Source organism: Echinops telfairi, unplaced genomic scaffold (assembly GCF_000313985.2).
Source record: "Echinops telfairi isolate 266 unplaced genomic scaffold, ASM31398v2 ScPeMD7_18;HRSCAF=68, whole genome shotgun sequence".
Taxonomy (NCBI): Eukaryota; Metazoa; Chordata; class Mammalia; order Afrosoricida; family Tenrecidae; genus Echinops; species Echinops telfairi.
Genome location: NW_022103915.1, coordinates 11,677,369 through 11,692,063, shown reverse-complemented (window position 1 = coordinate 11,692,063; position 14,695 = coordinate 11,677,369). Strand labels below are relative to the sequence as shown.

The 14,695-nt window shown below is 48.5% G+C and overlaps 1 protein-coding gene across 1 annotated transcript in view; it reads right to left on the bottom strand.

Annotated features, from left to right (window-relative positions):
• LGMN (legumain) overlaps positions 1 to 4,475 on the bottom strand; it is a 39,442-nt gene extending 34,967 nt beyond the window's left edge. The window contains exon 1 of the mRNA XM_004699085.2: positions 4,400 to 4,475. The gene's annotated coding sequence lies outside the window, so the exon portion shown is untranslated. The remainder of the gene's footprint in view (positions 1 to 4,399) is intronic.
• Between the last annotated feature and the right edge of the window lie 10,220 nt (positions 4,476 to 14,695).

Sequence of the window (14,695 nt, the reverse complement as noted above, 5' to 3'; positions counted from 1 at the left end):
GATGGAGCTGGGAGGGCATTCTAGAGAATGGTTGCCAGCAATATAAGCCACCAGGCCAAGGTCACAGAGCCAGAGAAGTAGAAAGAGTGATGTCCAAGCCCAGGTCTGACACCTAGGACACACCTTAACTTCCTCAACTCTACCCCTCTCTCAGTCCTGATCCAAGGCTGGCTGTTTAGCAGGAGGAACCAGCCAAGGCTGGCTAAGAAGCAGAGAAGAGAGACCCTTCGGCACCGAGGGTCTCTGATCTAGTCTCTGCTTTCCAGGGGCCAACACTGCAACCATCAGCCAGGGGTCCCTGGTTGACAACATGCAAGAGCGGAAACACAGGGCACACAGTTACTCAAGGGAGTTCCCATCACTACCACACCACCACCACCACCACCACCACCACCACCACCACCACCTGGGCTCGGAACTCTCCATCTGTGAAATGAGAGAGAACTGGCTTGCAAATCCTTGGATTTCCTAATTTGACAAAGAAAGAGATTGAAACAAAATCCAACCATTCACACTTCAAATCTGAAAGTATCTTTTGTTCAAGTTAGCTTAACTTTTCCCTAAGGGAAAAATGTGTAAACCAATGGCAAACTGGACCCTGGATTAAAGCGCACCCTTCAAAGTCTTCCCATTCCAACTCTAAGCAGTGGTTCATCCTCAAGGACCCACAGCAACCCTGTACCGCAGTGGTTCTCAACCTTCCCAATGCCGCGAGCCTTTCCTACAGTTCTTCATGTTGTGGTGACCCCAACCATAAAATTATTTTCATTGCTACTTCACAACTGTAATTTTGCTACTGTTATGAATCGGGCTACCCCTGTGAAAGGGTCAGTTCACCCCCAAAGGGGTCGGGACCCACAGGTTGAGAACTGCTGTCCTAACCGGTCACTATGAGCTGGAACTGAATCAATGACAGTGGGTTTGGTGTTTGGGGTTTCTGTGGAAAGAGCAAAAATATTCCCATCAATATTCCTGATCTATAAATTTGTCTGTGTTTTTGAGGTCTCCTCAGTTGTAATATGTCAGTAGCATATTATGAACAAGTTACATAAACTCTTGAATGAGTTCATTTTTACATCTGTGTTCAAAATGACGCAACAAAATTTTGATTCTTAAAATGAACTCTTAAATGTTTGATGGCTAGATTTTTATTCTTAAATTTGGCTGTAATATTGATTTGGAGAACTCTTCATACTTTGTAACGCTGCAGTCTCCCCCCACCCCCACCCCAAAACACACGGAGAAGAAATGTTTCCTCATCACCAGTCTAACTTTCCCCAGGTAACATTATACTAAAGTCGTGCTCCTTCAACTGGCTATACAGTGGAAAACATATCCTCTCTATCGAAAGGGACCAGTCCCTAGAGAAGGGCATCGTGGCTGGTAGAGGTCAGTGAGTCTACACAGGATGGAGGGACACAGCAAGAAGACACAGGGTGGCTGTGATGCACAAGGACAGTTCTACCCAGTCCTAAAGGGTCACCGTGCGTCCACACTGACACGATGGCACCAAGTTTGGAGTATTGTTTTTATGCTCGAGTGGAGTGAGTCAATCACAACAGGGCAGATACTGTGTGGGACCAGTGTTATCAAAGAAAAAAGATCAAGAGAAAGGCTTTTGTACCACAAGAAATGGGCTGCAATGGCTACTGGGGGTGGGGGGAGGCGGGGGCGAAGGGTAGAAAGGCTAGTTAACTTGGGTGGGGGGGGAAGGAATATGACAAGAAGGTGATGGGGGATGCGGGTGGAAAAGGTTATGGGGAGGTTTGCGAAGTTGTTGTATGCAAAGATGATGGTCTGAAATCTAATGGCCAAATTCAAAATCTAATCATTCTAATCTAATGGTTCTAAATCTAATGGTCAAAATTCTAAATCTAATCAATCTAATTCTAGAGGTCTAATTCACAACAAAACAGTTTTTTAAAAAGAAAAGCTGCGTCCCACCCTATGTTCCTTTAACCATTTCTATTCCAACATTCTCAGAGGATCTGACAACATCCTCATCCTAAGCTGGAACTTGAATTATGATCCGCAAACCAATTTCTAAAGTTTATTTAAAGGAGAGAGAGAGTGGGCCAGGCTTTTTTTTTCTTTCCAAGACTCAGGAGACTAAGTCTCCAACACTAGGTTTTCTTGAACAATATGAGATGCCAGACACTGAGGATAGTACTTTGGACATGTGGTCAGGAGAGGCCAGTCCCCGGAGAAGGACATCATGCTTGGGAAAGTAAAGGGGGGGGAGGGGAAGACCCTCACAAGATGGACTGACACTGTGGCTGCAACCAAGGACTCAGAACAAATGTGAGGATGGCGCAAGACTGGGCAGTGTCTGTGGTCCAGAGGGTCACGACAAGATGAGTCAGAACCCACTCAATGGCGCCTAACAATACAACCACCCTCCTTCTGCTCAGACTCACCGATCGATCCAATCCTCCTGAACAGCCCTCAGACCCTTTCTCCCGCCCTCTCCATTCCCATGACAATGGTTTTAAAAGCTCTCAGAAATTCCCGGGAGGAGATTGCAGGACCTCCCTCCTTCTCTAGCTGGCCTCTCTCCAATACTCTGCTCACTGCTCAAAAGATAGCTCTGACCAAATGCAGCTTCCAGAGCTCTCCCGACAATCCAACTCTCTTGGAGCCAAACAGGCAGCCCTGCTTACCCACCTCTGTCTTTCTGATACCTGATCGCAGCCTGATACCCTTTACTCTAGCTAAGGGCCCCTGTTCCTCCCACACCTGGCCAGGCTAACCCCCTTCCTACGCTCCTCCACTCCAGCGACTCCCCCAAACACCACTCAGCATCCTCTCCTCTATGTGAGTTCCTACTTCCTCCCAGAAGTCCCTGTTCCTGGAGCTCAGCCCCTGTGACACTGGTCCCTGCCTCCCCCAACCCTTTATGAATTAGTCCCTCTCAGGAACCCTCTAAGCCTGTGGACCTCAGGCACCCTTCAAAACCAGAACTACACCCATCCCCGACCCCAGAGATCACCGCTCAGACAAAAATCAGCAGGGCTATAAAGAGAACAAGTATATAACAAAGGCCTCCTCAGAACGGCCCGCCACCCCATACCAGAAGGGCAGCATCTGCCCCAACACAACACTGGGGAGGCAGGAAAGGAGGAGTGGATCTGGGGACCCCAGGGAGGAAGCAGGAAGTGGTCTGTTACACCGAGGGGCTTGCCCGTTATGAAACAGAATGTGTATAAATTGTTGAATGGGACATTATTTTTGCTCTGTAAAGTTTCACCCAAATAAGTAATAAATGGTAAAAAAAAAAAAAATGGGGAAAAAGCAGCTAACAAAGTCCCAATAGTTGTTAACTACACATCACAGGGCCTGTTTGGCAGAGCGTGCACACACACCCTGCCCCCACCTCATTGCCATTCAACACACACACACACCTGCCCCCACCTTAATGCCATTCACTCAATTCTACTCACAGTGACCTTACAGGACCAGGAGGAACTGCCCTTCTCTCCAGGGGCGCAGAAAGCCTCCTTTCTCCCGAGCGGCTGATAGTGGTTTCTAACTGTTGACCTTCAGGCTACCAGCCCAACACTATACATAACCACTAGGCGACCAGGGCTTCCTTCCTGCCCAGAGTTTACAAATTTAGAACCCTCACGTACAGACAGGTGCGGAATAAGCCGAGTGGGCAGCGCTTGTCTCTCACAGGGAGGGGCAGTAGACCCACTTCCATCATTGATGGGGGTCCACTTCCTGGAGGGTGTGTGTGTGTGTGTGTGTTTCCTACGGGTATTTGTGTAGGAGTCCTTGTGGACCCCTGGTTACTCGTTGGGCTGCCAACTGCAAGGTAAATACTTCGAAACCACGAGCCGCTCCGCAAGAGAAAGGGGGCTTTCTGCGCCCGTAAAGAGTTCCGGTCTGGGAAACTCACATGGGCAATCCCACCCTGTCCATAGGGTTGCTATGAGTCAGCTCGACTCCATGGGAGTCGTTTGTGCTTTGTTTGGGCGGGGTTTTAATTGGGGGTGGGGGGGTGTTTGGGTATTCTTGTCATTAAAGCCTTTACTCTCAGGCTATGGGGAAGTGGCTGCAAACAGGAGCAGCCCGCAGCCTGTTAAGCCAAATGCTCCAAAGAGTCCCTAGATGGCCAAGGTCCAGATTCCGCCTCGGGCCCCGCCCGCCAGTCTCGGGCCCTGGGACCTGAGCAAGTCCCCTTCGGGGTCGCGCCTCCGTTTCCCTCTCTGCTCAGAGACCGAGCCCGGCTTCCAGACGGAGCCCGCGTGACAGAGGGCGCCCCGCCGCCACCCAGGACCACCCCTCCGGAGGCGGGCTCGCGAGGTTTCCCTCGGGATCCATTCCCGTCGCCGGGCGAGAAGCGTACAGCTCAGAAGGGGCCGCGTTGGACGGCGACCCCGGCCCGGCCCTCGGTTACCTGAGCCCGGCGACAGCTGGCGGCGGGGGCGGCGGGGCCGTGAGAAGCCTCTCGGAGCGCGCAGCCGCAGTAAGAGCAACAGGACAGCCTCCGCCTGCTGAGATTGCGGGGCTGCGCCCCAGCTCGCAGCTTTAAAGGCCCACGGTGCCGCTGATTGGTGGAACCTCGGGGCGGGGCGTCTGACAAAGCCAATGGGAGGTGGAACAGGGCCGTCGAGCCAGAGGGACTGCGAGTTCCGGCGGCCAATGGCCCCCTTCCCAGGGCTAGGGGCCGGGTGCACCGGGAATGAGGGTCTGGGCCCAGGGATTCCAGGATTATCCACCAAAACTTCAAAACTAGTGCATTCACGCGCGCGGCGCTTTAACCCATCGGTTTCCACACTCGTCCTCGCGTTGGAAATTCCTAGGAAGCTTCAAAAATACTGAACCACCCCGCCTTACCCCAGGGCCTGCTCCTTTGTAGTTGGCCTGGGTGTGGTCAGGTTTTGGGAAAATCCGTTTATCTCATTAAAGATTCCTAAGTGCATTTATTCCTCGTGAGAACCCTGGGAGAAGGAGGCTTGTTTTACAGATTCAGCCACTGAGACCCCAAATAAAATAAAAAAACAGACCTTCCAGCTGCTTTTGACTCAACGTCACCCCAACAGGGTTTTTCGATGGTTAATATATCTTTTGGAAGTAGACCGCCAGGCCTTTTGTCCAAGCCGCATCTAAGTGGACCCAAACCTCCAACCTTTCGGTTAGTGGCTAGTAAACTAAACATCTGCTCCATAACGGAGAAGGGGGTGGGGAGGATTAAAAAGCAGTAACAACTCTGCCATTGAGTAGATTCCAACTCATAATGACCCTATAGGACTGAGTCGAACTGCTCCTTAGGGTCTCTGAGACGGTAAACCTTTATGGAAGAACACAGCCTCATCTTCGCTCCCCGCCCCACCCCCAGATGGGTTGAACGGCTATCCTTGACCTTGTATCAACAGTACTATGCTTAATCCACTAGACCACCAGGGCTCCTAACTAAGCCTAAACTGACAACTCATTGACATCCAGTCGATGCTGACTCACAGCGACCCTATAGGACAGAATAGAACTGCCCCTGTGAGCTTCGGAGACCGGAGCTCTTTATAAGAGCAGAAAGCCCCATCTGACTCCCAGGCCATAGGCCTCATGTCTCCCAAAGTGAAATATGTTTAATATCTGCCCCTTGACAGAAAAACAGTCTGCCAGCCCCTGGGAAAGGGGACCCCTTGGTGAGGGAGAGAAGTTAGAGCCTGGTCCCTGGCACCATTCATACACTCATAAAGGGCAGCATGAAAGTATGGAAGTGGCCCTGAAACAGGCTCATGGAAGCAAGGTGGCACAGGTGACAGGGAGTGTCCAGCTTCCAAAGGACACAGACAGGGCAACCTACAATCAAGAATTCTCACAAGGAAAGTCACCTGCTGAGGTCCTTACCCTACCGTCTTCCAGCAGAGGTCAATGAGGCGTGACAGACGGCTGAGTCACCAGACAGAAAAGTGACCTCTTCAGATTCAATCCGTCTCTTGCTTTCTGTTCTAGGAGATGAAGCAAGAGATAAGATTGTAAAGTTAGGGAGGGTGGACAAGACCTATTCGTTCTGTGTTGAACAGGATTTCCTTTCCTGTTCACTGTAGACATCTGAGGAAATGGATTGACACAGTGGCTGCAACAACAAGCGCAAACACAACAACAATTGTGGGGATGGTGCAGGACCAGGCAGTGTTTTGTTCTGTTGTACAAAGGGTCGCTACGAGGTGGAACTGACTCGACGGCACCTAACAATTTTTTTAATTTGTTTGAAGGAGCTGTCCCGTGCGAGGCAGGATGTTTAGCAGTATCTCTGGCCTCTACGCACTAGATGCCAGTACTATTCCCCCATCCCCACTTCATAAGCTATGACAATGGCCAAACGTCTTTCTGGGAACATGATTGGAAGGGAGGGAAAGAGGATGATGGTGGTGGAAGAGAAGCACATTTATGAAGGGTGGAAAAATACATAAGTAAAGATACATATCTTTCCATTGAAGTGTGATATAGAAAATTATTCACATTATAAGTAGAGAAAATTGTTCCTATTATAAATATACAGCCCAATAATATCTGGAAATGGTGAGATAACCAACAGAGCCTGGCCAGCTTCAGAAGCTTCCTGGGACTCCTTCAGGTCGTTATTTTTAAACATAAGTCAGATCCTGGTGGCCACCTCCACAGTCTTTCTATCCCTCAGAAGAATGTCCTGCCAGGATGGCAACCCCCGACCCTAGAGGGCAGAGTGGAACTGCACCTTGTGTTTCTGAGATTGTCAATCTTGGCGGCACCACACACACAGCCTTATCTTTCTCCAGTGGAGCAGCTGGTGCATCCCCACGGCTGACATTCCGGTAAGCAGCTCAGTGTATCACCAACGACACCACCAAGTCCACAGAGAGTGGATGAAAACACTGGTTTAAGCCACAGTTTGGAGACTCATTGCTAGCCAGACTGCATGGCACCACCACGGTTCCCTCTTCTTTTACTTCTACAGTGACTCCCCCCATCTCTGATCATGCAAAAATACATCTTTTGAGAGAAGACTTAATTTTGTAGAGTGACGCCAGGATGCCGGGCTCTGTGTCCTAGTGTCTTACCACCAACAGAGAAAACAACGTGTTGGTTTTTCTTAAGCAACTGGGTTAGTCCAGGTAGACGTGAGAAACAAATTCACAGACACTCACAAGTGTCTAAAATAGAGGTTTATATACAAGAGCAATTGACTATTGAGAAAATATCCCCGCCCAGTCCAGATCAAGGTCCATAAGTCCAATATTAGCCCTTATGTCTGATACCAATCTACAAAGTCCTCTTCTGACTCATGAAACACATGCAATGACGCCGAATGGGTCTCCACGTGGTTGCTCCAGCTCAGGGCACTGCGTAGTTCCACATGTCTTGTCAGCTGCAATGTCTTGCAAGGAGTCAGTAGAGAGAGAGGGTCTACCGCCTCCAAGGAGGACTACAGGACTTCCCAGAATGGAAGGCCATGCAGACACAGAGGCCGCGTTGACTATGATCTGATTGACAGGCTATACTCCACCCCTTCACTTTTATACCTCTCAAATTGACAAACAATTTTATAACTACCACGGCAACATTTTGGACAATGATTTCTATGGTCCTTCTAAGATATCCCACCTTACAGTGTTTTACAAAACACAGGAGGATAAACCAGGAAGGCAGAGAGCTTGTATCATAGAGATGAGAGCCCTGGAAGCAGAGCCTGCAGGGAAATTCTTGTGTAGAGGAGTTATTAAGGGAGTGAGGGAGAAGAGCTAGGGGCCCGGAAGATGCTCAGTGAAAATGTGCTTCAGGAGGAAATTGGCCTCAACCTGGTCCCAGGAGAAGCTCTGGCGTGACTTGCACTTTAGAAGCTAGGCTCCTAGGAGTTTGCTGGTGGGAGCAACTTGGACTCTGGGATAACAACACCACAGCAGGCAGGGGTGGTGCCCTGGCTGAGTCAAGAGGACCTGGGCAGTACCCAGAGAATCCACCCAGCTCCCCCATGATCCTAACCAGTTGCTGTCCCAATCCCTGGTAACTCCATGTGTGTGAGAGCAGAACGGTGCCCCCTAGACTTTTCTCCCACTCGTATTTTTAATCATTGATCTCTTGCTATCATTGCTGGTGAGGAGCTGTAACAGCAGGGCACACACCAATTCAACACTTCCAAGATTTCAAGTTCAGAAGGATTGGTTGTGTTGTTCTAATGCAACCAGTTGCGTCTTCCTCTGCAGAGTTGTTCCTCCCCTGTTAACACAAACCCACTGCCTCCTACGTTTCCTGTTCAATGGTAGAGCTGCTGTTGCAAATTTGTTCCTGGACAGATAGTTCTTTAAAAGAGCCCAGTGCTCAAGGCAGACTTTTTTTTTTAATGAATTAAACTAAACTATTATTGCTTTGTTAAAAAATATTTCACAGGTTGGTGTGCTTCTTCCATGTGGGCTTTGTTGCTTCTCAGCTAGATGGCCGCTTGTTTGTCTTCAAGCCTTTAAGACCCCAGATGCTATGTCTTTTGATAGCCGGGCACCATCAGCTTTCTTCACCACATTTGCTTATGTAACCACTTTGTCTTCATCAATCCTGTCTAGAAGGTGAGCATCACAGAATGCCAGGTTATTAGAACAAAGTTTTCTTGTGTTGAGGGAGTACTTGAGTGGAAGCCCAATGTCCATCTGCTACCTTAATACTAGACCTATAAATATATGTACATAGATCTATTTCCCTATTGTCACATAAAAATATATTTACATATGTACATGCCTGTATTTAGACCTCTATAAATGCCCTTTGCCTAGTTCTTTCCTCTTGTTCCTTTTACTTTCCTCTGTCCCACTATCATGTTTAGCCTTCATCTGGGTTTCAGTAATTCCTCACGGTTACATTGCCCTTACATTGCCCCTACTGGGCCTCCTACACCCTCCTCACCATCGATTTTAGATGACTTGTTCCCTTCTCCCTGGGCTTGCTAAACCCACTTCCTCCCCCCCCCCCCATTCAATGGGTTTTTGATGGCACTGACTTTTCTATGTATTTATAGCTTTAAAGATTGTTCTACTCAACATGGATGGATCATGAAAGCATAAGGCTATCACAGGAGCCCACTTTGTGTCAATCACTAGAATGATTTACTTGATATGGCTCTGCTAGTCATAGTCTTTATAAATTCTGTCAAATGACTTTTTCTCGATGGGTCTGGGCAAGAGAAGGTCAGGGAAGATGCTGATAGATGACATGATTCAAGTGTGAGTGATAGTCCACAGGGTTCATTGTAAGTGTAAAAGCAGGGAACGCTCACACGAGAGCTGATTGATTTTGCCCTCCTGTGGGTATAGAATGAGCCATTTCAACCGCACAAGGAGGGATCAAGAAAGAAGAGCCAGGAGGAGAGTGTGTCCTTTGGATGCCGAGATACCTGTGCATTGAATCACCTCGATCCAGGAATATAGCTGAGTTTCTTTGGGCAGGTGGTTTGCTTGTAGAACGGGTGCCTCCAAGTGCTTTCACTGGGGAGCCAGGTTTGATGACCGATGGAGATAGAGTTGAGCACCCTTGGGGTGCGAGCTTAGGGTGGAGTGGTTTGCCCTTTGAGCATTTATCAGCAGCTCCTATCAAAGCAGACGCCAAGGAGCCTCATGGCTGAGAGGCCAAGAACCAGAGAGAAGCTTGCCTATGGGTCTGGCTGGAAATAGGCAGTCTTAATCAACCAACCGTGCCCTGAGCATTTCTGAATTGTAACCTGTTATCTTCCCTACTTAAACCCATCATTGTGAGCATGGTCCACGGGTTCTCTGTGACCAGGGCAAGGTGCTGCGGGAGGGAAGGCAGGTGCCAGCATGGATAAGGAAGGTTGAAGGGTGAAGGCAGGCCTGACCTCAGCCTCCCAGGAACTGGCCAGGGGGTGGTGCGGCGTTTCATTCTTTCTCCCCCTTGTGATGCTCAGAAGAGGTCAGTCATCGGTCTCCACGCCTTTTAACAGTCACATCATTATCTTGTCACTTTTGTGAAATGTCCACAATCAACAAATCTGTGGGGACAGTAGACCCGCTGCCACGCCAGGACTGGGGAGAGGAAAGGTTGGGGAGGGGCTGCAAACTGGCACTGGGCTTCTTCAGAGAGAGATGAAAATATTCTACAATCCACGGTGTTGGTTGCACAATGCTGTGGATGTTCTAAAGCACTGCTCCGTACATTTTTAAAAGGCGATGTGTGAGTCTGGGTAGTCATAGAGACTCATATGTGTACAAGAAAGAGCTTTATATACAAGAGCAATTATATATTGAGGAAACATCCCAACCCAGTCCAGATCAAGTCCATAAGTCTGATATTAACCCATATGTCTGATACCAGTCTATACAGTCCTCTTCAGAATCATGAAACATGCAATGATGCTGAATTCAGAAAGATCACAGGTTAGTGGGTGGGAAGCCTTGTGGATCCAGTTGTGTTATAAGGATCTCAGCGCTGGCAGGGGCCTCCACGGCTTCTCCAGCTCCGAGGGCACAGGCTATATCAGTGTAGTGCCATGTGTCTTGTCAGTACAGTGTCTCTCAGGGAGTGAGCCCAGAGAGAATGTCTCCTGCCTCCAAGGAGGAAATATAGGAGTTCCCAGAATCCTCAGGAGAAGGCTATGCCCACACAGAGGTCTCATTGGCTATGACCTGATTGACAGACTAGATTCCACCCCTTCACTCTGAATCCTCTCAAGTCCCAAATTGACACCAGATGATGTAACCACACAGGTGAGTTTTACGGCAGTTTTCCAAAGCTTTGTACTGTAGACCTTCTAGTGATGGCTTTCATGCAAAGTTGAGTTTCAGAGTAGGAACTTGTCTTCCATGTGGCTTTAGAATCCCCCTGCCTTTTAATGCATGCTCTCTTTATTTTATGTTCAACCTGGGTGGCACAAGCAGTTTGCAAGAGCTAGCTGATCTTAACAGTGGAGGTTCAAACCCACTCAGTCACGGGGCAGTGGAAAGACCTGGCAAGTATGCACAAACATTATAGTCAAGAAGTTCTAGTCTGTACCTCAGGAAGTGAAATGGACCCCACAGGGGTGGCAGAGGTGGGTGGGAGAAGGGGTCGTTTGTTTTAGCATCCTTGAAAGATGTCTCTCTGGAGTAAGAAAAACTAGAACCAATCTCACTGCCATCCAGGCAGTTCTGAATCACAGCAACCTTAAAGGACAGAGTAGAGCTGTCCCTGTGGGTTTCTAAGACTGTAACTCTTTACAGGAGTAGGAGCCCCATGTTTTTTCCCACTGAGAGCCTAGTGGTTTTAAACTGTACCTTGTGGATCACAGCCCAATGCATAACCACTACACAACCAGGACCCTTCTGAAGTAAGACTGGATGTAAATACATAGCGAAGTATATCCAAAGCACAAGTAGCCTCTATGTGCCGGATGCTACAGAGGAAGAGGGTGGTCGATTGTGCGTTGGGCTGCTAACCTCAAGGTCACCAGTTCAAAACCACCAGCCATTACACTGGAGACTTTCTACTCCCATAAAGAGTTTTTCTTGGAAACTCACAGGGCCATTTCTACGCTGTCCATAGGGTCCATGTGAGTCAGCACCGACTTGATGGCAGAGTCCGTGAGAGTTACGGAAGGAGAATCAGGGATGAGAGGAGGAAATAAAATGGGTGACTCATTATCTCCAAAGGAGCCCCAGTAGTGTAGTTGGGTCATGCATTGGGCTGCACCCCCCGAGGTCAACAGTTCAAACCCACCAGCCGCTCTAAGAGAAAAAGATGAGGCTGTCTACTCCCATAAAAATGTGCAGCTTCAGAAACCCACAGGATCAATTTATTCTATTCTGTCCTTCAGGTTCACATGAGGTGAAGTCAACTTGAAGGCTGTGATGTATGTGTGTGTGTGTGTGTACGTTCATTGCCTTCATGACCATTTGCTTCCTTTGCTGTGGGGTCTGAAGAACTGGATGGTATCCAGTGACCGTGGCTGAATGTGTTCATCAAAGATTGTATAAAAGAATCCTGATCAAAAGGATGGAGGGAGGTGCGATACTGTTTTAAGGTACAAAAGAAACTCCCAGATTTCAAATGTAATCTAAGGGAAAACATTTATTAAATCTTGAACAGGAAAAGACAAGACAAAAATATTTCACCTAGCTGAGGGAGAACATTAGCACAAGGTCATAATGGCGTCCAAGGGTTATTAGGGAATTAAGCAGGCCATGGGGGACAAAGGAAAGTGTCTGATCTGAAGGTCGGTGTGGCTGGTGGCAAATCAACACATCACACTTGCAGGTGTGACACAGAAATGGGCATGGGAGCCTGATTGAGACACACACAATATGCTAGACGGAGGAGCTGACAAGAACAGTCCAGGACCTTCCGACCCAGGCGGTCAGGGCATGGCTCCTGGCTGTGGTTATAACCCCACAGAGGAGGCGGTTCTCTGGTACAGGATTAAAGTTAGATGTGTTCATTCTGAGCCTCAGTCTTAGAGGGTCTGACTCGAGGTACCACCTTTTGTTTCCTTGGAGGTGTGGTCTGCTGAAAGACAATAAGCACCCACACCTCCATCAAAGCCACTCCTCGGTGTACAAGAGCCATCCTGGAAGCTGAGAGGGAGAAATCCCAGGACCATCAAAGAAGAGCCTGCAGTGGAGCACGTCGGAGAGCTCTCTCTGAAGGGGTGGAGGCTGAGGCAGGAGGACCAGAGGCTGTGACGCAGAGGCCAGGGGACAGAGCAGAGGAGCTGTGTGAAAACGATGAGACTCAGGCAGAGCAATGGAGGGGGCTTCTTGGCCCACAGAGTCAGAGACCAAGGGACCACAGGACTGAGAGGCTAAGGACCAGAGAGAGGCTTGGTTGCTGGCTGAAGAGAGGTGTCACTATGGACCCAAAACTGTATCCTTATTGTGTGCTGGTCCTGACTTGCAGTAACCTGTTCACTTCCCTAATAAACCCCCATATGTGGGGAGAGGAGGGTCCCTAAAAAATCATCACAGGTCCGGTAGGCACAATTGTACAGCGATAATAAGTAAAGATCACAGTAAAGTCACAGAGAACATGGGAGATAGAAGAGGGAGTCAAAGAATGAAGTCAGATACTTTCATAGTAACATGCTCACCTCAGCCCCGCTGGGTGGTCCTCGTGAGGGAAGCCCAGCTGCAAGAGCAGGAGAGAGCCCCACTTTATTGCTAACCAAGGCTTATATCTCCTTAGGGGGGCATGATTACAGGTAACCACGCATCACAGGAAGGGGTTGTACAATAAGTATACACATTGTAGGAAGGGGATGTATGATAGGCATAAGCGAGACAGGAAGGGGATGAGCTAGGGCTGTGCCCATAGGAATGGGAAGGTCTAGGGGTATACATGTAACAAGATGGGTGGATTCATGATGGCAGCCTACCTTGGTCATCCTTGGGCGGGTTTGACCTCTCTGGGGTCTCCTACAAGGAAACAGACAACTACTATCCTTATGAGAAGGGAGTGGACCCTACTTGTTGTGGGATAAACAGTGGTGTCTGCTTGGTCTAGATGGCTGATAACCCTTAGGAAGAATAACCCTGACCTACTTCTGATGACCTCCAAGTCATTCGCAAGCAGCTAAGTTTGGCATATATTCGGGGGAGACAACTAGGGAGAAATCCTTCTGTTTCCCACACTCATACTTCGGAGTGTTGTCTGTGAGTTCTGTGTGGCCTTTGCTCCCAATTGTTGAGCCCAGCAGAAAAGTCGTGTGTGGGAAGGACAGGGCTGTCCGAGTAGGTGAAGAAAGACGGAGGGCATTTCTGAGTCCTGCATCATGGCATTTGGGAACCTGAGGAGGTCAGAGATGGCCACTGAGCCATTTCAGGGCTAGATTAGGGTTTATGATTAAGTGGGAGCTCAAAACTTATTCATTGATCTATGGTTTATAGATCATAGCAGTTTCATAAGAAATGATCTAAGTGACCTCCATGGGATACTTGCTAATTCTATTAATAATATCATTAATCTAGCCGATCCGACACTAGTGAGAAAAGGAAAGTATATATATATTAGGGACGCTTTGCAGACTAAAAGATGTGGAAGATTCACTTATACAGATGACAACTTAAGTGACAGAACACTGCTGAAGAAAAGAATGAGGGTTAGACGCGAGACGACAATCTCCATCGCACAAAAAGCAAAGACAGATGAAAATAGCACATATTTTGTAGTCAAGTTGTCAGTGATTGGACAACTGAAAGAGCAATAGAGATGTGAACGAAGTCCATCGACTTCAAAGTCCATGACCTTGAGATAGTTATGCTCACAGGAGGGCGTTTCAACCCTAAGTCTAAAGAAGTACAGCAGTGCTTAGGTCCTTGCATCTGTAACAGGTGTATTCAAGGTCAAGTCTGGTTCACTTAGCAGGGTTTCCAAATTGGGTCTTTCTGAGGTGACCTACGAAGAATGCTGTACACTCCACAGAGACACAGTCGACACCAGGGAGCCTAAAGCAGGAAGCCTGAATCACCGAGGGCAGAAATGAAATACAGTCAAAAATACATGGTTGGCAATCGAATACACGACAGATTGTCTCTATTGGGGGTCTATACTGCTAAGCTTTTTCCCAAGGGCAGACTGCCCCTCCCTCTTTACCCACCAACAGAAGTGCAAACCACCTTCTCTGAGACAGACATATCCTCCCCTCCCCTAGACACAGTTTCCCACTGAAATTCACTGAATACCATTGCGGTTTTGGCGGTGGTGGAGGTGGTGATGGTGGTGGTGGTGGTGGTGGAGG